This window comes from Heterodontus francisci, chromosome 5 (genome assembly GCF_036365525.1).
Source record: "Heterodontus francisci isolate sHetFra1 chromosome 5, sHetFra1.hap1, whole genome shotgun sequence".
NCBI classification, from domain to species: domain Eukaryota; kingdom Metazoa; phylum Chordata; class Chondrichthyes; order Heterodontiformes; family Heterodontidae; genus Heterodontus; species Heterodontus francisci.
The window spans coordinates 62,547,665-62,570,138 of record NC_090375.1 but is presented as its reverse complement, the minus strand read 5'-3'; the positions used below and the strand labels follow the sequence as shown (position 1 = coordinate 62,570,138).

The 22,474-nt window shown below is 49.9% G+C and overlaps 8 non-coding genes across 8 annotated transcripts; all 8 read left to right on the top strand.

Annotated features, from left to right (window-relative positions):
• Positions 1-167: 167 nt before the first annotated feature.
• On the top strand, positions 168-240 carry trnam-cau (transfer RNA methionine (anticodon CAU)). The gene has a single exon. It is a non-coding gene; the product is annotated as a tRNA-Met (tRNA).
• A 2,921-nt stretch (positions 241-3,161) lies between these two features.
• On the top strand, positions 3,162-3,234 carry trnam-cau (transfer RNA methionine (anticodon CAU)). Its single transcript has one exon. It is a non-coding gene; the product is annotated as a tRNA-Met (tRNA).
• A 2,921-nt stretch (positions 3,235-6,155) lies between these two features.
• trnam-cau (transfer RNA methionine (anticodon CAU)) lies at positions 6,156-6,228 on the top strand. The gene has a single exon. It is a non-coding gene; the product is annotated as a tRNA-Met (tRNA).
• Positions 6,229-9,149: 2,921 nt separating this feature from the next.
• Positions 9,150-9,222, top strand: trnam-cau (transfer RNA methionine (anticodon CAU)). The gene has a single exon. It is a non-coding gene; the product is annotated as a tRNA-Met (tRNA).
• Positions 9,223-12,143: 2,921 nt separating this feature from the next.
• trnam-cau (transfer RNA methionine (anticodon CAU)) lies at positions 12,144-12,216 on the top strand. Its single transcript has one exon. It is a non-coding gene; the product is annotated as a tRNA-Met (tRNA).
• Positions 12,217-15,137: 2,921 nt separating this feature from the next.
• Positions 15,138-15,210, top strand: trnam-cau (transfer RNA methionine (anticodon CAU)). The gene has a single exon. It is a non-coding gene; the product is annotated as a tRNA-Met (tRNA).
• Positions 15,211-18,131: 2,921 nt separating this feature from the next.
• Positions 18,132-18,204, top strand: trnam-cau (transfer RNA methionine (anticodon CAU)). Its single transcript has one exon. It is a non-coding gene; the product is annotated as a tRNA-Met (tRNA).
• A 2,921-nt stretch (positions 18,205-21,125) lies between these two features.
• trnam-cau (transfer RNA methionine (anticodon CAU)) lies at positions 21,126-21,198 on the top strand. The gene has a single exon. It is a non-coding gene; the product is annotated as a tRNA-Met (tRNA).
• Positions 21,199-22,474: the final 1,276 nt, after the last annotated feature.

Sequence of the window (22,474 nt, the reverse complement as noted above, 5' to 3'; positions counted from 1 at the left end):
AGCTGCTCTCCACAGCCTGGGCCAATGCTGTAATGGATAAGACGTCTGTCTAGGGATGGGAAGCTGATAGCTTTGACTCCTGGCTGGCTGACAGTTTTGTGTCGACTTTGTCCTGCGGCTTGGGAACACTTTGCAACTTGGTCTACTTGGGCGTGCTGCATGGCAGTGCCTTCTTAGCGCCGTAGGCAGCGCGTCAGTCTCATAATCTGAAGGTCCTGAGTTCGATCCTCAGAGAAGGCAGTGTGCCCACTGTGCTTTCTTTTGCCATCACTCACTTGACCTTTCCGCTCTCGTTGCGTGCCAAAATCCAGCCGCTTTGCTTGCTGCAGTGCTGCAAAGCATTTGACAGCCTCCAGCACTGGAGATGGGAGCGCAAGGCAAGACGTTGTCAGCTGGTTGCCACAAGTGCTGAATGTGAAGATTGGAGCCCAGGAAAAAGCAGAATGGAGAATGCAGGCATCGATCCCGCTACCTCTCACATGCTAAGCAAGCGCTTTACCATTTGAGCTAATTCACCAGCTTGGCTAAGACTGCTGAGCCCAGATTCTTTCACAACAGCCCCATAGCAGCTGTCTCCAAGTTGCTCCTTGAGCTGCAGGGAAATGCGGCTTGGGCTTGGGCTTGGGCTTGGGCTTGGCTCACTGCCTGAACGCAGTCAGTGCTTTGCTTCAATCAGCAGGTCCCTCCAGCAGCAGCAAGTTAGCAGCGGCAGGACCGGCCAGCTCCAATAACCATGAAAGAAGCCCAGAAGAGCCCCAGCTGGCGCAAGGAAAAGCTGGTGAGCGGAAACTAGCAGCCGCCACGAGTGTGAGGGAGCAGTCGAGAGCCCTGTCTGACTGACACAAGACTTCTTTTGCTTTCCAGTGAGTGCTGAGGTTTTGCCTGCCATGCTGCTCAAACTGGACGCACCCCTCGAACTGTATCGTTAATGTTCTCAATTGCTGTAAATGTAAAACTGTAATTGACATGACAATTGTGAAACGGAAGGGTTGGGAAGAAACTCATGACAGTATTGAAGGAAACTGATCTCCCTTGCAATGTTTGTATTTTTTGGTGCTGTTTGGAAACTGTTTGGCAATGTAATTTTTACAGATATTTATGAATAAAGTATATTTTGGAAATAAAAAAAAAAACTGGACGCACACCCCAGGTAAGCATCAACTCTTGCTGGAGGACCATCAACTAGCTGAAAGGCGCACTTTGGTCTGCCTGAAACCTGCTGCTCGTTCTTTGTGAGAGCTTCCGGCTCCTGTTTACCCCCCTTACTGATGGTTCTTTAGGATTTTAGAAAGGACAAATTGCACAGGCACAGGGTTGGGCGGAACCATAAACTTCTTTATTAAGACCCCCCTAACACCCTGATACAAAGACCTCGAAACGAATGTAAAGGACGCCACACGACACCTTGCTTGCTTAGACCGATTTAAATCCCTCCACCATTTAACCTCGGCTCGGCTCGGCTCGGCTCCCACCCAAACACACAAGTCACCACCACTTTTAAGACGCACCTTTTCCGAAAACCCACAAGCAAAAGCCCACACTTCTGCCCCAAACTCACTCAATTCAAAACCCCAAACCCTCCCAGGATTTCTTTGTCACACTTAAAATTGCTTTCAACTCTCAGCCCCAAATACCCCTCACATTTGGCTGATAACTTACAATCCTCCATGAGGTGAGAATTTGTAGGTCCACGAGCCAGGTTGACTCTTCCTGACCCTCCTTCTTGACTGCAGTGCCAAACTCTTCGATCTTGTCCTTTTCATGATGATCCTTATCGAAATATCATAAACACATCACCTGGAGCCATCCTGCTGGATGGTGAGCGCTTAGCACCTTTTAATCTCTTTCGTCAGTTACCTGCCTGGTCCAGACAGATCCACTTATGTTGATGTTATTTCCATGACCGAGAACAATAAACTCCACCAGGGTGAGGTATTCCAGGCTCCAGAGCTGATATACGTGAAAAGGTTTCTCTCCTGCCTCGACAGGAGTGAATGCTGTGGCCTGGGGCCGGTTAGTTGTAAGAATGGCCTCCCTAATTACTTAATTGTGTTACATGACGGCAGTTATGCTGTGTCACTGTTATGATAATGTCCCAAATTCCAGTCCTTTGACACTATCAGTTCTGTTGTGATGTTGGAATGTTTGAAATTGATCCATCGGAATGCAGCCTGCGTCTGTGTGCTTTGTGTAAGGTTTTGGCTCTCATTCACAGTACTATTGTCCGTGAGGGTTGGGGTTCCTTCCCCATACTCCATAAAGTCCAGTTTTAAAGTCCAGTCGGGGGGCGGGAGGTGGGGGTGGGGAGGAGGAATTCCGATCCCAATTCTTCCAGTGCAAAGAGTCGTCCACGACTTGAGTTTCGCTCGCTGGCACGTTCCGAGGTCCAGGACTACGTGCTGTGGGATGCAGTAAAGCTTGGGGCAGCCGCTCCAAAGGCTCCATGGAGAAAGACCACTGTGTAAGGGGGTCCTCCCGCCATAGTTTACCGAGTGGCCGGCACCCGTGTAAGACCCCCTCGGGCTGTATGCGCCAACACTATTTTTGCTGCGTTTTGCAAATGTCCATTGCATAGAAAAGGGTTGCAAATTTTTATGGAATATTATATATTCTGGGGGAGCAAAGACGAACCCCTGCTGGCCAGCAGATGAAACTGCGGAAGTGAAACAGTCGCGTGCAGGCAGTTTGCAGACAGGAAACGAGGGATCCCGTGCCTTGGCGGCAACACGTTGAGCAGCCATCGACTTGTCAAGTTAAGAGCGCTACCTTCAGCTAATTGCTGCTTACTACACGCTTACTCTAAAAAAGCACATACTCCTTCAAGTGTGAATTTAAGCAGCGGCCAAAGGATGATTTTGCTCTGCTTTCCTCTACAGTCCTGCGCCGCAGCAGCTGAGCTACGGAAGGGAAGTGACAAAAGTGCTGGCTGATGGTTTGCCGCTCAGGCCTTGGCCTAGCCATTGCTGCCGCTGTGCTGTGGGACTGTGAACGGCCAGCTGCTCTCCACAGCCTGGGCCAATGCTGTAATGGATAAGACGTCTGTCTAGGGATGGGAAGCTGATAGCTTTGACTCCTGGCTGGCTGACAGTTTTGTGTCGACTTTGTCCTGCGGCTTGGGAACACTTTGCAACTTGGTCTACTTGGGCGTGCTGCATGGCAGTGCCTTCTTAGCGCCGTAGGCAGCGCGTCAGTCTCATAATCTGAAGGTCCTGAGTTCGATCCTCAGAGAAGGCAGTGTGCCCACTGTGCTTTCTTTTGCCATCACTCACTTGACCTTTCCGCTCTCGTTGCGTGCCAAAATCCAGCCGCTTTGCTTGCTGCAGTGCTGCAAAGCATTTGACAGCCTCCAGCACTGGAGATGGGAGCGCAAGGCAAGACGTTGTCAGCTGGTTGCCACAAGTGCTGAATGTGAAGATTGGAGCCCAGGAAAAAGCAGAATGGAGAATGCAGGCATCGATCCCGCTACCTCTCACATGCTAAGCGAGCGCTCTACCATTTGAGCTAATTCCCCAGCTTGGCTAAGACTGCTGAGCCCAGATTCTTTCACAACAGCCCCATAGCAGCTGTCTCCAAGTTGCTCCTTGAGCTGCAGGGAAATGCGGCTTGGGCTTGGGCTTGGGCTTGGGCTTGGCTCACTGCCTGAACGCAGTCAGTGCTTTGCTTCAATCAGCAGGTCCCTCCAGCAGCAGCAAGTTAGCAGCGGCAGGACCGGCCAGCTCCAATAACCATGAAAGAAGCCCAGAAGAGCCCCAGCTGGCGCAAGGAAAAGCTGGTGAGCGGAAACTAGCAGCCGCCACGAGTGTGAGGGAGCAGTCGAGAGCCCTGTCTGACTGACACAAGACTTCTTTTGCTTTCCAGTGAGTGCTGAGGTTTTGCCTGCCATGCTGCTCAAACTGGACGCACCCCTCGAACTGTATCGTTAATGTTCTCAATTGCTGTAAATGTAAAACTGTAATTGACATGACAATTGTGAAACGGAAGGGTTGGGAAGAAACTCATGACAGTATTGAAGGAAACTGATCTCCCTTGCAATGTTTGTATTTTTTGGTGCTGTTTGGAAACTGTTTGGCAATGTAATTTTTACAGATATTTATGAATAAAGTATATTTTGGAAATAAAAAAAAAAACTGGACGCACACCCCAGGTAAGCATCAACTCTTGCTGGAGGACCATCAACTAGCTGAAAGGCGCACTTTGGTCTGCCTGAAACCTGCTGCTCGTTCTTTGTGAGAGCTTCCGGCTCCTGTTTACCCCCCTTACTGATGGTTCTTTAGGATTTTAGAAAGGACAAATTGCACAGGCACAGGGTTGGGCGGAACCATAAACTTCTTTATTAAGACCCCCCTAACACCCTGATACAAAGACCTCGAAACGAATGTAAAGGACGCCACACGACACCTTGCTTGCTTAGACCGATTTAAATCCCTCCACCATTTAACCTCGGCTCGGCTCGGCTCGGCTCCCACCCAAACACACAAGTCACCACCACTTTTAAGACGCACCTTTTCCGAAAACCCACAAGCAAAAGCCCACACTTCTGCCCCAAACTCACTCAATTCAAAACCCCAAACCCTCCCAGGATTTCTTTGTCACACTTAAAATTGCTTTCAACTCTCAGCCCCAAATACCCCTCACATTTGGCTGATAACTTACAATCCTCCATGAGGTGAGAATTTGTAGGTCCACGAGCCAGGTTGACTCTTCCTGACCCTCCTTCTTGACTGCAGTGCCAAACTCTTCGATCTTGTCCTTTTCATGATGATCCTTATCGAAATATCATAAACACATCACCTGGAGCCATCCTGCTGGATGGTGAGCGCTTAGCACCTTTTAATCTCTTTCGTCAGTTACCTGCCTGGTCCAGACAGATCCACTTATGTTGATGTTATTTCCATGACCGAGAACAATAAACTCCACCAGGGTGAGGTATTCCAGGCTCCAGAGCTGATATACGTGAAAAGGTTTCTCTCCTGCCTCGACAGGAGTGAATGCTGTGGCCTGGGGCCGGTTAGTTGTAAGAATGGCCTCCCTAATTACTTAATTGTGTTACATGACGGCAGTTATGCTGTGTCACTGTTATGATAATGTCCCAAATTCCAGTCCTTTGACACTATCAGTTCTGTTGTGATGTTGGAATGTTTGAAATTGATCCATCGGAATGCAGCCTGCGTCTGTGTGCTTTGTGTAAGGTTTTGGCTCTCATTCACAGTACTATTGTCCGTGAGGGTTGGGGTTCCTTCCCCATACTCCATAAAGTCCAGTTTTAAAGTCCAGTCGGGGGGCGGGAGGTGGGGGTGGGGAGGAGGAATTCCGATCCCAATTCTTCCAGTGCAAAGAGTCGTCCACGACTTGAGTTTCGCTCGCTGGCACGTTCCGAGGTCCAGGACTACGTGCTGTGGGATGCAGTAAAGCTTGGGGCAGCCGCTCCAAAGGCTCCATGGAGAAAGACCACTGTGTAAGGGGGTCCTCCCGCCATAGTTTACCGAGTGGCCGGCACCCGTGTAAGACCCCCTCGGGCTGTATGCGCCAACACTATTTTTGCTGCGTTTTGCAAATGTCCATTGCATAGAAAAGGGTTGCAAATTTTTATGGAATATTATATATTCTGGGGGAGCAAAGACGAACCCCTGCTGGCCAGCAGATGAAACTGCGGAAGTGAAACAGTCGCGTGCAGGCAGTTTGCAGACAGGAAACGAGGGATCCCGTGCCTTGGCGGCAACACGTTGAGCAGCCATCGACTTGTCAAGTTAAGAGCGCTACCTTCAGCTAATTGCTGCTTACTACACGCTTACTCTAAAAAAGCACATACTCCTTCAAGTGTGAATTTAAGCAGCGGCCAAAGGATGATTTTGCTCTGCTTTCCTCTACAGTCCTGCGCCGCAGCAGCTGAGCTACGGAAGGGAAGTGACAAAAGTGCTGGCTGATGGTTTGCCGCTCAGGCCTTGGCCTAGCCATTGCTGCCGCTGTGCTGTGGGACTGTGAACGGCCAGCTGCTCTCCACAGCCTGGGCCAATGCTGTAATGGATAAGACGTCTGTCTAGGGATGGGAAGCTGATAGCTTTGACTCCTGGCTGGCTGACAGTTTTGTGTCGACTTTGTCCTGCGGCTTGGGAACACTTTGCAACTTGGTCTACTTGGGCGTGCTGCATGGCAGTGCCTTCTTAGCGCAGTAGGCAGCGCGTCAGTCTCATAATCTGAAGGTCCTGAGTTCGATCCTCAGAGAAGGCAGTGTGCCCACTGTGCTTTCTTTTGCCATCACTCACTTGACCTTTCCGCTCTCGTTGCGTGCCAAAATCCAGCCGCTTTGCTTGCTGCAGTGCTGCAAAGCATTTGACAGCCTCCAGCACTGGAGATGGGAGCGCAAGGCAAGACGTTGTCAGCTGCTTGCCACAAGTGCTGAATGTGAAGATTGGAGCCCAGGAAAAAGCAGAATGGAGAATGCAGGCATCGATCCCACTACCTCTCACATGCTAAGCAAGCACTCTACCATTTGAGCTAATTCCCCAGCTTGGCTAAGACTGCTGAGCCCAGATTCTTTCACAACAGCCCCATAGCAGCTGTCTCCAAGTTGCTCCTTGAGCTGCAGGGAAATGCGGCTTGGGCTTGGGCTTGGGCTTGGGCTTGGCTCACTGCCTGAACGCAGTCAGTGCTTTGCTTCAATCAGCAGGTCCCTCCAGCAGCAGCAAGTTAGCAGCGGCAGGACCGGCCAGCTCCAATAACCATGAAAGAAGCCCAGAAGAGCCCCAGCTGGCGCAAGGAAAAGCTGGTGAGCGGAAACTAGCAGCCGCCACGAGTGTGAGGGAGCAGTCGAGAGCCCTGTCTGACTGACACAAGACTTCTTTTGCTTTCCAGTGAGTGCTGAGGTTTTGCCTGCCATGCTGCTCAAACTGGACGCACCCCTCGAACTGTATCGTTAATGTTCTCAATTGCTGTAAATGTAAAACTGTAATTGACATGACAATTGTGAAACGGAAGGGTTGGGAAGAAACTCATGACAGTATTGAAGGAAACTGATCTCCCTTGCAATGTTTGTATTTTTTGGTGCTGTTTGGAAACTGTTTGGCAATGTAATTTTTACAGATATTTATGAATAAAGTATATTTTGGAAATAAAAAAAAAAACTGGACGCACACCCCAGGTAAGCATCAACTCTTGCTGGAGGACCATCAACTAGCTGAAAGGCGCACTTTGGTCTGCCTGAAACCTGCTGCTCGTTCTTTGTGAGAGCTTCCGGCTCCTGTTTACCCCCCTTACTGATGGTTCTTTAGGATTTTAGAAAGGACAAATTGCACAGGCACAGGGTTGGGCGGAACCATAAACTTCTTTATTAAGACCCCCCTAACACCCTGATACAAAGACCTCGAAACGAATGTAAAGGACGCCACACGACACCTTGCTTGCTTAGACCGATTTAAATCCCTCCACCATTTAACCTCGGCTCGGCTCGGCTCGGCTCCCACCCAAACACACAAGTCACCACCACTTTTAAGACGCACCTTTTCCGAAAACCCACAAGCAAAAGCCCACACTTCTGCCCCAAACTCACTCAATTCAAAACCCCAAACCCTCCCAGGATTTCTTTGTCACACTTAAAATTGCTTTCAACTCTCAGCCCCAAATACCCCTCACATTTGGCTGATAACTTACAATCCTCCATGAGGTGAGAATTTGTAGGTCCACGAGCCAGGTTGACTCTTCCTGACCCTCCTTCTTGACTGCAGTGCCAAACTCTTCGATCTTGTCCTTTTCATGATGATCCTTATCGAAATATCATAAACACATCACCTGGAGCCATCCTGCTGGATGGTGAGCGCTTAGCACCTTTTAATCTCTTTCGTCAGTTACCTGCCTGGTCCAGACAGATCCACTTATGTTGATGTTATTTCCATGACCGAGAACAATAAACTCCACCAGGGTGAGGTATTCCAGGCTCCAGAGCTGATATACGTGAAAAGGTTTCTCTCCTGCCTCGACAGGAGTGAATGCTGTGGCCTGGGGCCGGTTAGTTGTAAGAATGGCCTCCCTAATTACTTAATTGTGTTACATGACGGCAGTTATGCTGTGTCACTGTTATGATAATGTCCCAAATTCCAGTCCTTTGACACTATCAGTTCTGTTGTGATGTTGGAATGTTTGAAATTGATCCATCGGAATGCAGCCTGCGTCTGTGTGCTTTGTGTAAGGTTTTGGCTCTCATTCACAGTACTATTGTCCGTGAGGGTTGGGGTTCCTTCCCCATACTCCATAAAGTCCAGTTTTAAAGTCCAGTCGGGGGGCGGGAGGTGGGGGTGGGGAGGAGGAATTCCGATCCCAATTCTTCCAGTGCAAAGAGTCGTCCACGACTTGAGTTTCGCTCGCTGGCACGTTCCGAGGTCCAGGACTACGTGCTGTGGGATGCAGTAAAGCTTGGGGCAGCCGCTCCAAAGGCTCCATGGAGAAAGACCACTGTGTAAGGGGGTCCTCCCGCCATAGTTTACCGAGTGGCCGGCACCCGTGTAAGACCCCCTCGGGCTGTATGCGCCAACACTATTTTTGCTGCGTTTTGCAAATGTACATTGCATAGAAAAGGGTTGCAAATTTTTATGGAATATTATATATTCTGGGGGAGCAAAGACGAACCCCTGCTGGCCAGCAGATGAAACTGCGGAAGTGAAACAGTCGCGTGCAGGCAGTTTGCAGACAGGAAACGAGGGATCCCGTGCCTTGGCGGCAACACGTTGAGCAGCCATCGACTTGTCAAGTTAAGAGCGCTACCTTCAGCTAATTGCTGCTTACTACACGCTTACTCTAAAAAAGCACATACTCCTTCAAGTGTGAATTTAAGCAGCGGCCAAAGGATGATTTTGCTCTGCTTTCCTCTACAGTCCTGCGCCGCAGCAGCTGAGCTACGGAAGGGAAGTGACAAAAGTGCTGGCTGATGGTTTGCCGCTCAGGCCTTGGCCTAGCCATTGCTGCCGCTGTGCTGTGGGACTGTGAACGGCCAGCTGCTCTCCACAGCCTGGGCCAATGCTGTAATGGATAAGACGTCTGTCTAGGGATGGGAAGCTGATAGCTTTGACTCCTGGCTGGCTGACAGTTTTGTGTCGACTTTGTCCTGCGGCTTGGGAACACTTTGCAACTTGGTCTACTTGGGCGTGCTGCATGGCAGTGCCTTCTTAGCGCCGTAGGCAGCGCGTCAGTCTCATAATCTGAAGGTCCTGAGTTCGATCCTCAGAGAAGGCAGTGTGCCCACTGTGCTTTCTTTTGCCATCACTCACTTGACCTTTCCGCTCTCGTTGCGTGCCAAAATCCAGCCGCTTTGCTTGCTGCAGTGCTGCAAAGCATTTGACAGCCTCCAGCACTGGAGATGGGAGCGCAAGGCAAGACGTTGTCAGCTGGTTGCCACAAGTGCTGAATGTGAAGATTGGAGCCCAGGAAAAAGCAGAATGGAGAATGCAGGCATCGATCCCGCTACCTCTCACATGCTAAGCAAGCGCTTTACCATTTGAGCTAATTCACCAGCTTGGCTAAGACTGCTGAGCCCAGATTCTTTCACAACAGCCCCATAGCAGCTGTCTCCAAGTTGCTCCTTGAGCTGCAGGGAAATGCGGCTTGGGCTTGGGCTTGGGCTTGGGCTTGGCTCACTGCCTGAACGCAGTCAGTGCTTTGCTTCAATCAGCAGGTCCCTCCAGCAGCAGCAAGTTAGCAGCGGCAGGACCGGCCAGCTCCAATAACCATGAAAGAAGCCCAGAAGAGCCCCAGCTGGCGCAAGGAAAAGCTGGTGAGCGGAAACTAGCAGCCGCCACGAGTGTGAGGGAGCAGTCGAGAGCCCTGTCTGACTGACACAAGACTTCTTTTGCTTTCCAGTGAGTGCTGAGGTTTTGCCTGCCATGCTGCTCAAACTGGACGCACCCCTCGAACTGTATCGTTAATGTTCTCAATTGCTGTAAATGTAAAACTGTAATTGACATGACAATTGTGAAACGGAAGGGTTGGGAAGAAACTCATGACAGTATTGAAGGAAACTGATCTCCCTTGCAATGTTTGTATTTTTTGGTGCTGTTTGGAAACTGTTTGGCAATGTAATTTTTACAGATATTTATGAATAAAGTATATTTTGGAAATAAAAAAAAAAACTGGACGCACACCCCAGGTAAGCATCAACTCTTGCTGGAGGACCATCAACTAGCTGAAAGGCGCACTTTGGTCTGCCTGAAACCTGCTGCTCGTTCTTTGTGAGAGCTTCCGGCTCCTGTTTACCCCCCTTACTGATGGTTCTTTAGGATTTTAGAAAGGACAAATTGCACAGGCACAGGGTTGGGCGGAACCATAAACTTCTTTATTAAGACCCCCCTAACACCCTGATACAAAGACCTCGAAACGAATGTAAAGGACGCCACACGACACCTTGCTTGCTTAGACCGATTTAAATCCCTCCACCATTTAACCTCGGCTCGGCTCGGCTCGGCTCCCACCCAAACACACAAGTCACCACCACTTTTAAGACGCACCTTTTCCGAAAACCCACAAGCAAAAGCCCACACTTCTGCCCCAAACTCACTCAATTCAAAACCCCAAACCCTCCCAGGATTTCTTTGTCACACTTAAAATTGCTTTCAACTCTCAGCCCCAAATACCCCTCACATTTGGCTGATAACTTACAATCCTCCATGAGGTGAGAATTTGTAGGTCCACGAGCCAGGTTGACTCTTCCTGACCCTCCTTCTTGACTGCAGTGCCAAACTCTTCGATCTTGTCCTTTTCATGATGATCCTTATCGAAATATCATAAACACATCACCTGGAGCCATCCTGCTGGATGGTGAGCGCTTAGCACCTTTTAATCTCTTTCGTCAGTTACCTGCCTGGTCCAGACAGATCCACTTATGTTGATGTTATTTCCATGACCGAGAACAATAAACTCCACCAGGGTGAGGTATTCCAGGCTCCAGAGCTGATATACGTGAAAAGGTTTCTCTCCTGCCTCGACAGGAGTGAATGCTGTGGCCTGGGGCCGGTTAGTTGTAAGAATGGCCTCCCTAATTACTTAATTGTGTTACATGACGGCAGTTATGCTGTGTCACTGTTATGATAATGTCCCAAATTCCAGTCCTTTGACACTATCAGTTCTGTTGTGATGTTGGAATGTTTGAAATTGATCCATCGGAATGCAGCCTGCGTCTGTGTGCTTTGTGTAAGGTTTTGGCTCTCATTCACAGTACTATTGTCCGTGAGGGTTGGGGTTCCTTCCCCATACTCCATAAAGTCCAGTTTTAAAGTCCAGTCGGGGGGCGGGAGGTGGGGGTGGGGAGGAGGAATTCCGATCCCAATTCTTCCAGTGCAAAGAGTCGTCCACGACTTGAGTTTCGCTCGCTGGCACGTTCCGAGGTCCAGGACTACGTGCTGTGGGATGCAGTAAAGCTTGGGGCAGCCGCTCCAAAGGCTCCATGGAGAAAGACCACTGTGTAAGGGGGTCCTCCCGCCATAGTTTACCGAGTGGCCGGCACCCGTGTAAGACCCCCTCGGGCTGTATGCGCCAACACTATTTTTGCTGCGTTTTGCAAATGTCCATTGCATAGAAAAGGGTTGCAAATTTTTATGGAATATTATATATTCTGGGGGAGCAAAGACGAACCCCTGCTGGCCAGCAGATGAAACTGCGGAAGTGAAACAGTCGCGTGCAGGCAGTTTGCAGACAGGAAACGAGGGATCCCGTGCCTTGGCGGCAACACGTTGAGCAGCCATCGACTTGTCAAGTTAAGAGCGCTACCTTCAGCTAATTGCTGCTTACTACACGCTTACTCTAAAAAAGCACATACTCCTTCAAGTGTGAATTTAAGCAGCGGCCAAAGGATGATTTTGCTCTGCTTTCCTCTACAGTCCTGCGCCGCAGCAGCTGAGCTACGGAAGGGAAGTGACAAAAGTGCTGGCTGATGGTTTGCCGCTCAGGCCTTGGCCTAGCCATTGCTGCCGCTGTGCTGTGGGACTGTGAACGGCCAGCTGCTCTCCACAGCCTGGGCCAATGCTGTAATGGATAAGACGTCTGTCTAGGGATGGGAAGCTGATAGCTTTGACTCCTGGCTGGCTGACAGTTTTGTGTCGACTTTGTCCTGCGGCTTGGGAACACTTTGCAACTTGGTCTACTTGGGCGTGCTGCATGGCAGTGCCTTCTTAGCGCCGTAGGCAGCGCGTCAGTCTCATAATCTGAAGGTCCTGAGTTCGATCCTCAGAGAAGGCAGTGTGCCCACTGTGCTTTCTTTTGCCATCACTCACTTGACCTTTCCGCTCTCGTTGCGTGCCAAAATCCAGCCGCTTTGCTTGCTGCAGTGCTGCAAAGCATTTGACAGCCTCCAGCACTGGAGATGGGAGCGCAAGGCAAGACGTTGTCAGCTGGTTGCCACAAGTGCTGAATGTGAAGATTGGAGCCCAGGAAAAAGCAGAATGGAGAATGCAGGCATCGATCCCGCTACCTCTCACATGCTAAGCGAGCGCTCTACCATTTGAGCTAATTCCCCAGCTTGGCTAAGACTGCTGAGCCCAGATTCTTTCACAACAGCCCCATAGCAGCTGTCTCCAAGTTGCTCCTTGAGCTGCAGGGAAATGCGGCTTGGGCTTGGGCTTGGGCTTGGGCTTGGCTCACTGCCTGAACGCAGTCAGTGCTTTGCTTCAATCAGCAGGTCCCTCCAGCAGCAGCAAGTTAGCAGCGGCAGGACCGGCCAGCTCCAATAACCATGAAAGAAGCCCAGAAGAGCCCCAGCTGGCGCAAGGAAAAGCTGGTGAGCGGAAACTAGCAGCCGCCACGAGTGTGAGGGAGCAGTCGAGAGCCCTGTCTGACTGACACAAGACTTCTTTTGCTTTCCAGTGAGTGCTGAGGTTTTGCCTGCCATGCTGCTCAAACTGGACGCACCCCTCGAACTGTATCGTTAATGTTCTCAATTGCTGTAAATGTAAAACTGTAATTGACATGACAATTGTGAAACGGAAGGGTTGGGAAGAAACTCATGACAGTATTGAAGGAAACTGATCTCCCTTGCAATGTTTGTATTTTTTGGTGCTGTTTGGAAACTGTTTGGCAATGTAATTTTTACAGATATTTATGAATAAAGTATATTTTGGAAATAAAAAAAAAAACTGGACGCACACCCCAGGTAAGCATCAACTCTTGCTGGAGGACCATCAACTAGCTGAAAGGCGCACTTTGGTCTGCCTGAAACCTGCTGCTCGTTCTTTGTGAGAGCTTCCGGCTCCTGTTTACCCCCCTTACTGATGGTTCTTTAGGATTTTAGAAAGGACAAATTGCACAGGCACAGGGTTGGGCGGAACCATAAACTTCTTTATTAAGACCCCCCTAACACCCTGATACAAAGACCTCGAAACGAATGTAAAGGACGCCACACGACACCTTGCTTGCTTAGACCGATTTAAATCCCTCCACCATTTAACCTCGGCTCGGCTCGGCTCGGCTCCCACCCAAACACACAAGTCACCACCACTTTTAAGACGCACCTTTTCCGAAAACCCACAAGCAAAAGCCCACACTTCTGCCCCAAACTCACTCAATTCAAAACCCCAAACCCTCCCAGGATTTCTTTGTCACACTTAAAATTGCTTTCAACTCTCAGCCCCAAATACCCCTCACATTTGGCTGATAACTTACAATCCTCCATGAGGTGAGAATTTGTAGGTCCACGAGCCAGGTTGACTCTTCCTGACCCTCCTTCTTGACTGCAGTGCCAAACTCTTCGATCTTGTCCTTTTCATGATGATCCTTATCGAAATATCATAAACACATCACCTGGAGCCATCCTGCTGGATGGTGAGCGCTTAGCACCTTTTAATCTCTTTCGTCAGTTACCTGCCTGGTCCAGACAGATCCACTTATGTTGATGTTATTTCCATGACCGAGAACAATAAACTCCACCAGGGTGAGGTATTCCAGGCTCCAGAGCTGATATACGTGAAAAGGTTTCTCTCCTGCCTCGACAGGAGTGAATGCTGTGGCCTGGGGCCGGTTAGTTGTAAGAATGGCCTCCCTAATTACTTAATTGTGTTACATGACGGCAGTTATGCTGTGTCACTGTTATGATAATGTCCCAAATTCCAGTCCTTTGACACTATCAGTTCTGTTGTGATGTTGGAATGTTTGAAATTGATCCATCGGAATGCAGCCTGCGTCTGTGTGCTTTGTGTAAGGTTTTGGCTCTCATTCACAGTACTATTGTCCGTGAGGGTTGGGGTTCCTTCCCCATACTCCATAAAGTCCAGTTTTAAAGTCCAGTCGGGGGGCGGGAGGTGGGGGTGGGGAGGAGGAATTCCGATCCCAATTCTTCCAGTGCAAAGAGTCGTCCACGACTTGAGTTTCGCTCGCTGGCACGTTCCGAGGTCCAGGACTACGTGCTGTGGGATGCAGTAAAGCTTGGGGCAGCCGCTCCAAAGGCTCCATGGAGAAAGACCACTGTGTAAGGGGGTCCTCCCGCCATAGTTTACCGAGTGGCCGGCACCCGTGTAAGACCCCCTCGGGCTGTATGCGCCAACACTATTTTTGCTGCGTTTTGCAAATGTACATTGCATAGAAAAGGGTTGCAAATTTTTATGGAATATTATATATTCTGGGGGAGCAAAGACGAACCCCTGCTGGCCAGCAGATGAAACTGCGGAAGTGAAACAGTCGCGTGCAGGCAGTTTGCAGACAGGAAACGAGGGATCCCGTGCCTTGGCGGCAACACGTTGAGCAGCCATCGACTTGTCAAGTTAAGAGCGCTACCTTCAGCTAATTGCTGCTTACTACACGCTTACTCTAAAAAAGCACATACTCCTTCAAGTGTGAATTTAAGCAGCGGCCAAAGGATGATTTTGCTCTGCTTTCCTCTACAGTCCTGCGCCGCAGCAGCTGAGCTACGGAAGGGAAGTGACAAAAGTGCTGGCTGATGGTTTGCCGCTCAGGCCTTGGCCTAGCCATTGCTGCCGCTGTGCTGTGGGACTGTGAACGGCCAGCTGCTCTCCACAGCCTGGGCCAATGCTGTAATGGATAAGACGTCTGTCTAGGGATGGGAAGCTGATAGCTTTGACTCCTGGCTGGCTGACAGTTTTGTGTCGACTTTGTCCTGCGGCTTGGGAACACTTTGCAACTTGGTCTACTTGGGCGTGCTGCATGGCAGTGCCTTCTTAGCGCAGTAGGCAGCGCGTCAGTCTCATAATCTGAAGGTCCTGAGTTCGATCCTCAGAGAAGGCAGTGTGCCCACTGTGCTTTCTTTTGCCATCACTCACTTGACCTTTCCGCTCTCGTTGCGTGCCAAAATCCAGCCGCTTTGCTTGCTGCAGTGCTGCAAAGCATTTGACAGCCTCCAGCACTGGAGATGGGAGCGCAAGGCAAGACGTTGTCAGCTGCTTGCCACAAGTGCTGAATGTGAAGATTGGAGCCCAGGAAAAAGCAGAATGGAGAATGCAGGCATCGATCCCACTACCTCTCACATGCTAAGCAAGCACTCTACCATTTGAGCTAATTCCCCAGCTTGGCTAAGACTGCTGAGCCCAGATTCTTTCACAACAGCCCCATAGCAGCTGTCTCCAAGTTGCTCCTTGAGCTGCAGGGAAATGCGGCTTGGGCTTGGGCTTGGGCTTGGGCTTGGCTCACTGCCTGAACGCAGTCAGTGCTTTGCTTCAATCAGCAGGTCCCTCCAGCAGCAGCAAGTTAGCAGCGGCAGGACCGGCCAGCTCCAATAACCATGAAAGAAGCCCAGAAGAGCCCCAGCTGGCGCAAGGAAAAGCTGGTGAGCGGAAACTAGCAGCCGCCACGAGTGTGAGGGAGCAGTCGAGAGCCCTGTCTGACTGACACAAGACTTCTTTTGCTTTCCAGTGAGTGCTGAGGTTTTGCCTGCCATGCTGCTCAAACTGGACGCACCCCTCGAACTGTATCGTTAATGTTCTCAATTGCTGTAAATGTAAAACTGTAATTGACATGACAATTGTGAAACGGAAGGGTTGGGAAGAAACTCATGACAGTATTGAAGGAAACTGATCTCCCTTGCAATGTTTGTATTTTTTGGTGCTGTTTGGAAACTGTTTGGCAATGTAATTTTTACAGATATTTATGAATAAAGTATATTTTGGAAATAAAAAAAAAAACTGGACGCACACCCCAGGTAAGCATCAACTCTTGCTGGAGGACCATCAACTAGCTGAAAGGCGCACTTTGGTCTGCCTGAAACCTGCTGCTCGTTCTTTGTGAGAGCTTCCGGCTCCTGTTTACCCCCCTTACTGATGGTTCTTTAGGATTTTAGAAAGGACAAATTGCACAGGCACAGGGTTGGGCGGAACCATAAACTTCTTTATTAAGACCCCCCTAACACCCTGATACAAAGACCTCGAAACGAATGTAAAGGACGCCACACGACACCTTGCTTGCTTAGACCGATTTAAATCCCTCCACCATTTAACCTCGGCTCGGCTCGGCTCGGCTCCCACCCAAACACACAAGTCACCACCACTTTTAAGACGCACCTTTTCCGAAAACCCACAAGCAAAAGCCCACACTTCTGCCCCAAACTCACTCAATTCAAAACCCCAAACCCTCCCAGGATTTCTTTGTCACACTTAAAATTGCTTTCAACTCTCAGCCCCAAATACCCCTCACATTTGGCTGATAACTTACAATCCTCCATGAGGTGAGAATTTGTAGGTCCACGAGCCAGGTTGACTCTTCCTGACCCTCCTTCTTGACTGCAGTGCCAAACTCTTCGATCTTGTCCTTTTCATGATGATCCTTATCGAAATATCATAAACACATCACCTGGAGCCATCCTGCTGGATGGTGAGCGCTTAGCACCTTTTAATCTCTTTCGTCAGTTACCTGCCTGGTCCAGACAGATCCACTTATGTTGATGTTATTTCCATGACCGAGAACAATAAACTCCACCAGGGTGAGGTATTCCAGGCTCCAGAGCTGATATACGTGAAAAGGTTTCTCTCCTGCCTCGACAGGAGTGAATGCTGTGGCCTGGGGCCGGTTAGTTGTAAGAATGGCCTCCCTAATTACTTAATTGTGTTACATGACGGCAGTTATGCTGTGTCACTGTTATGATAATGTCCCAAATTCCAGTCCTTTGACACTATCAGTTCTGTTGTGATGTTGGAATGTTTGAAATTGATCCATCGGAATGCAGCCTGCGTCTGTGTGCTTTGTGTAAGGTTTTGGCTCTCATTCACAGTACTATTGTCCGTGAGGGTTGGGGTTCCTTCCCCATACTCCATAAAGTCCAGTTTTAAAGTCCAGTCGGGGGGCGGGAGGTGGGGGTGGGGAGGAGGAATTCCGATCCCAATTCTTCCAGTGCAAAGAGTCGTCCACGACTTGAGTTTCGCTCGCTGGCACGTTCCGAGGTCCAGGACTACGTGCTGTGGGATGCAGTAAAGCTTGGGGCAGCCGCTCCAAAGGCTCCATGGAGAAAGACCACTGTGTAAGGGGGTCCTCCCGCCATAGTTTACCGAGTGGCCGGCACCCGTGTAAGACCCCCTCGGGCTGTATGCGCCAACACTATTTTTGCTGCGTTTTGCAAATGTACATTGCATAGAAAAGGGTTGCAAATTTTTATGGAATATTATATATTCTGGGGGAGCAAAGACGAACCCCTGCTGGCCAGCAGATGAAACTGCGGAAGTGAAACAGTCGCGTGCAGGCAGTTTGCAGACAGGAAACGAGGGATCCCGTGCCTTGGCGGCAACACGTTGAGCAGCCATCGACTTGTCAAGTTAAGAGCGCTACCTTCAGCTAATTGCTGCTTACTACACGCTTACTCTAAAAAAGCACATACTCCTTCAAGTGTGAATTTAAGCAGCGGCCAAAGGATGATTTTGCTCTGCTTTCCTCTACAGTCCTGCGCCGCAGCAGCTGAGCTACGGAAGGGAAGTGACAAAAGTGCTGGCTGATGGTTTGCCGCTCAGGCCTTGGCCTAGCCATTGCTGCCGCTGTGCTGTGGGACTGTGAACGGCCAGCTGCTCTCCACAGCCTGGGCCAATGCTGTAATGGATAAGACGTCTGTCTAGGGATGGGAAGCTGATAGCTTTGACTCCTGGCTGGCTGACAGTTTTGTGTCGACTTTGTCCTGCGGCTTGGGAACACTTTGCAACTTGGTCTACTTGGGCGTGCTGCATGGCAGTGCCTTCTTAGCGCAGTAGGCAGCGCGTCAGTCTCATAATCTGAAGGTCCTGAGTTCGATCCTCAGAGAAGGCAGTGTGCCCACTGTGCTTTCTTTTGCCATCACTCACTTGACCTTTCCGCTCTCGTTGCGTGCCAAAATCCAGCCGCTTTGCTTGCTGCAGTGCTGCAAAGCATTTGACAGCCTCCAGCACTGGAGATGGGAGCGCAAGGCAAGACGTTGTCAGCTGCTTGCCACAAGTGCTGAATGTGAAGATTGGAGCCCAGGAAAAAGCAGAATGGAGAATGCAGGCATCGATCCCACTACCTCTCACATGCTAAGCAAGCACTCTACCATTTGAGCTAATTCCCCAGCTTGGCTAAGACTGCTGAGCCCAGATTCTTTCACAACAGCCCCATAGCAGCTGTCTCCAAGTTGCTCCTTGAGCTGCAGGGAAATGCGGCTTGGGCTTGGGCTTGGGCTTGGGCTTGGCTCACTGCCTGAACGCAGTCAGTGCTTTGCTTCAATCAGCAGGTCCCTCCAGCAGCAGCAAGTTAGCAGCGGCAGGACCGGCCAGCTCCAATAACCATGAAAGAAGCCCAGAAGAGCCCCAGCTGGCGCAAGGAAAAGCTGGTGAGCGGAAACTAGCAGCCGCCACGAGTGTGAGGGAGCAGTCGAGAGCCCTGTCTGACTGACACAAGACTTCTTTTGCTTTCCAGTGAGTGCTGAGGTTTTGCCTGCCATGCTGCTCAAACTGGACGCACCCCTCGAACTGTATCGTTAATGTTCTCAATTGCTGTAAATGTAAAACTGTAATTGACATGACAATTGTGAAACGGAAGGGTTGGGAAGAAACTCATGACAGTATTGAAGGAAACTGATCTCCCTTGCAATGTTTGTATTTTTTGGTGCTGTTTGGAAACTGTTTGGCAATGTAATTTTTACAGATATTTATGAATAAAGTATATTTTGGAAATAAAAAAAAAAACTGGACGCACACCCCAGGTAAGCATCAACTCTTGCTGGAGGACCATCAACTAGCTGAAAGGCGCACTTTGGTCTGCCTGAAACCTGCTGCTCGTTCTTTGTGAGAGCTTCCGGCTCCTGTTTACCCCCCTTACTGATGGTTCTTTAGGATTTTAGAAAGGACAAATTGCACAGGCACAGGGTTGGGCGGAACCATAAACTTCTTTATTAAGACCCCCCTAACACCCTGATACAAAGACCTCGAAACGAATGTAAAGGACGCCACACGACACCTTGCTTGCTTAGACCGATTTAAATCCCTCCACCATTTAACCTCGGCTCGGCTCGGCTCGGCTCCCACCCAAACACACAAGTCACCACCACTTTTAAGACGCACCTTTTCCGAAAACCCACAAGCAAAAGCCCACACTTCTGCCCCAAACTCACTCAATTCAAAACCCCAAACCCTCCCAGGATTTCTTTGTCACACTTAAAATTGCTTTCAACTCTCAGCCCCAAATACCCCTCACATTTGGCTGATAACTTACAATCCTCCATGAGGTGAGAATTTGTAGGTCCACGAGCCAGGTTGACTCTTCCTGACCCTCCTTCTTGACTGCAGTGCCAAACTCTTCGATCTTGTCCTTTTCATGATGATCCTTATCGAAATATCATAAACACATCACCTGGAGCCATCCTGCTGGATGGTGAGCGCTTAGCACCTTTTAATCTCTTTCGTCAGTTACCTGCCTGGTCCAGACAGATCCACTTATGTTGATGTTATTTCCATGACCGAGAACAATAAACTCCACCAGGGTGAGGTATTCCAGGCTCCAGAGCTGATATACGTGAAAAGGTTTCTCTCCTGCCTCGACAGGAGTGAATGCTGTGGCCTGGGGCCGGTTAGTTGTAAGAATGGCCTCCCTAATTACTTAATTGTGTTACATGACGGCAGTTATGCTGTGTCACTGTTATGATAATGTCCCAAATTCCAGTCCTTTGACACTATCAGTTCTGTTGTGATGTTGGAATGTTTGAAATTGATCCATCGGAATGCAGCCTGCGTCTGTGTGCTTTGTGTAAGGTTTTGGCTCTCATTCACAGTACTATTGTCCGTGAGGGTTGGGGTTCCTTCCCCATACTCCATAAAGTCCAGTTTTAAAGTCCAGTCGGGGGGCGGGAGGTGGGGGTGGGGAGGAGGAATTCCGATCCCAATTCTTCCAGTGCAAAGAGTCGTCCACGACTTGAGTTTCGCTCGCTGGCACGTTCCGAGGTCCAGGACTACGTGCTGTGGGATGCAGTAAAGCTTGGGGCAGCCGCTCCAAAGGCTCCATGGAGAAAGACCACTGTGTAAGGGGGTCCTCCCGCCATAGTTTACCGAGTGGCCGGCACCCGTGTAAGACCCCCTCGGGCTGTATGCGCCAACACTATTTTTGCTGCGTTTTGCAAATGTACATTGCATAGAAAAGGGTTGCAAATTTTTATGGAATATTATATATTCTGGGGGAGCAAAGACGAACCCCTGCTGGCCAGCAGATGAAACTGCGGAAGTGAAACAGTCGCGTGCAGGCAGTTTGCAGACAGGAAACGAGGGATCCCGTGCCTTGGCGGCAACACGTTGAGCAGCCATCGACTTGTCAAGTTAAGAGCGCTACCTTCAGCTAATTGCTGCTTACTACACGCTTACTCTAAAAAAGCACATACTCCTTCAAGTGTGAATTTAAGCAGCGGCCAAAGGATGATTTTGCTCTGCTTTCCTCTACAGTCCTGCGCCGCAGCAGCTGAGCTACGGAAGGGAAGTGACAAAAGTGCTGGCTGATGGTTTGCCGCTCAGGCCTTGGCCTAGCCATTGCTGCCGCTGTGCTGTGGGACTGTGAACGGCCAGCTGCTCTCCACAGCCTGGGCCAATGCTGTAATGGATAAGACGTCTGTCTAGGGATGGGAAGCTGATAGCTTTGACTCCTGGCTGGCTGACAGTTTTGTGTCGACTTTGTCCTGCGGCTTGGGAACACTTTGCAACTTGGTCTACTTGGGCGTGCTGCATGGCAGTGCCTTCTTAGCGCAGTAGGCAGCGCGTCAGTCTCATAATCTGAAGGTCCTGAGTTCGATCCTCAGAGAAGGCAGTGTGCCCACTGTGCTTTCTTTTGCCATCACTCACTTGACCTTTCCGCTCTCGTTGCGTGCCAAAATCCAGCCGCTTTGCTTGCTGCAGTGCTGCAAAGCATTTGACAGCCTCCAGCACTGGAGATGGGAGCGCAAGGCAAGACGTTGTCAGCTGGTTGCCACAAGTGCTGAATGTGAAGATTGGAGCCCAGGAAAAAGCAGAATGGAGAATGCAGGCATCGATCCCGCTACCTCTCACATGCTAAGCGAGCGCTCTACCATTTGAGCTAATTCCCCAGCTTGGCTAAGACTGCTGAGCCCAGATTCTTTCACAACAGCCCCATAGCAGCTGTCTCCAAGTTGCTCCTTGAGCTGCAGGGAAATGCGGCTTGGGCTTGGGCTTGGGCTTGGGCTTGGCTCACTGCCTGAACACAGTCAGTGCTTTGCTTCAATCAGCAGGTCCCTCCAGCAGCAGCAAGTTAGCAGCGGCAGGACCGGCCAGCTCCAATAACCATGAAAGAAGCCCAGAAGAGCCCCAGCTGGCGCAAGGAAAAGCTGGTGAGCGGAAACTAGCAGCCGCCACGAGTGTGAGGGAGCAGTCGAGAGCCCTGTCTGACTGACACAAGACTTCTTTTGCTTTCCAGTGAGTGCTGAGGTTTTGCCTGCCATGCTGCTCAAACTGGACGCACCCCGAAAGACGCCCTTTGGTCTGCCCGAAACTTGCTGGTCTTCCAGCGCAAAGAGTTGTCCACCACCGAATGTTGCAGACTGGCACATTCCAAGGTCCAGGACTACGTGCTGAGGGACGCACTAAAGCTTGGGGCAGCCGCAGCAAAGGCTCAATGGGGAAAGACCACAGTGTAAGGTTCCCCCACCAAGCTAGACTGAGGAGCTGGATCCATGGGAAACCCCTCGAACTGTATCGTTAATATTCTGAATTGCTGTAAATGTAAAACTGTAATTGACATGACAATTGAGAAACGGAAGGGTTGGGAAGAAACTCATGACAGTATTGAAGGAAACTGATCTCCCTTGCAAAGTTTGTATTTTTTGGTGCTGTTTGGAAACTGTTTGGCAATGTAATTTTTACAGAGTTTTATGAATAAAGTATATTTTGGGAAATAAAAAAAAAAAAAACTGGACGCACCCCTCGAACTGTATCGTTAATGTTCTCAATTGCTGTAAATGTAAAACTGTAATTGACATGACAATTGTGAAACGGAAGGGTTGGGAAGAAACTCATGACAGTATTGAAGGAAACTGATCTCCCTTGCAATGTTTGTATTTTTTGGTGCT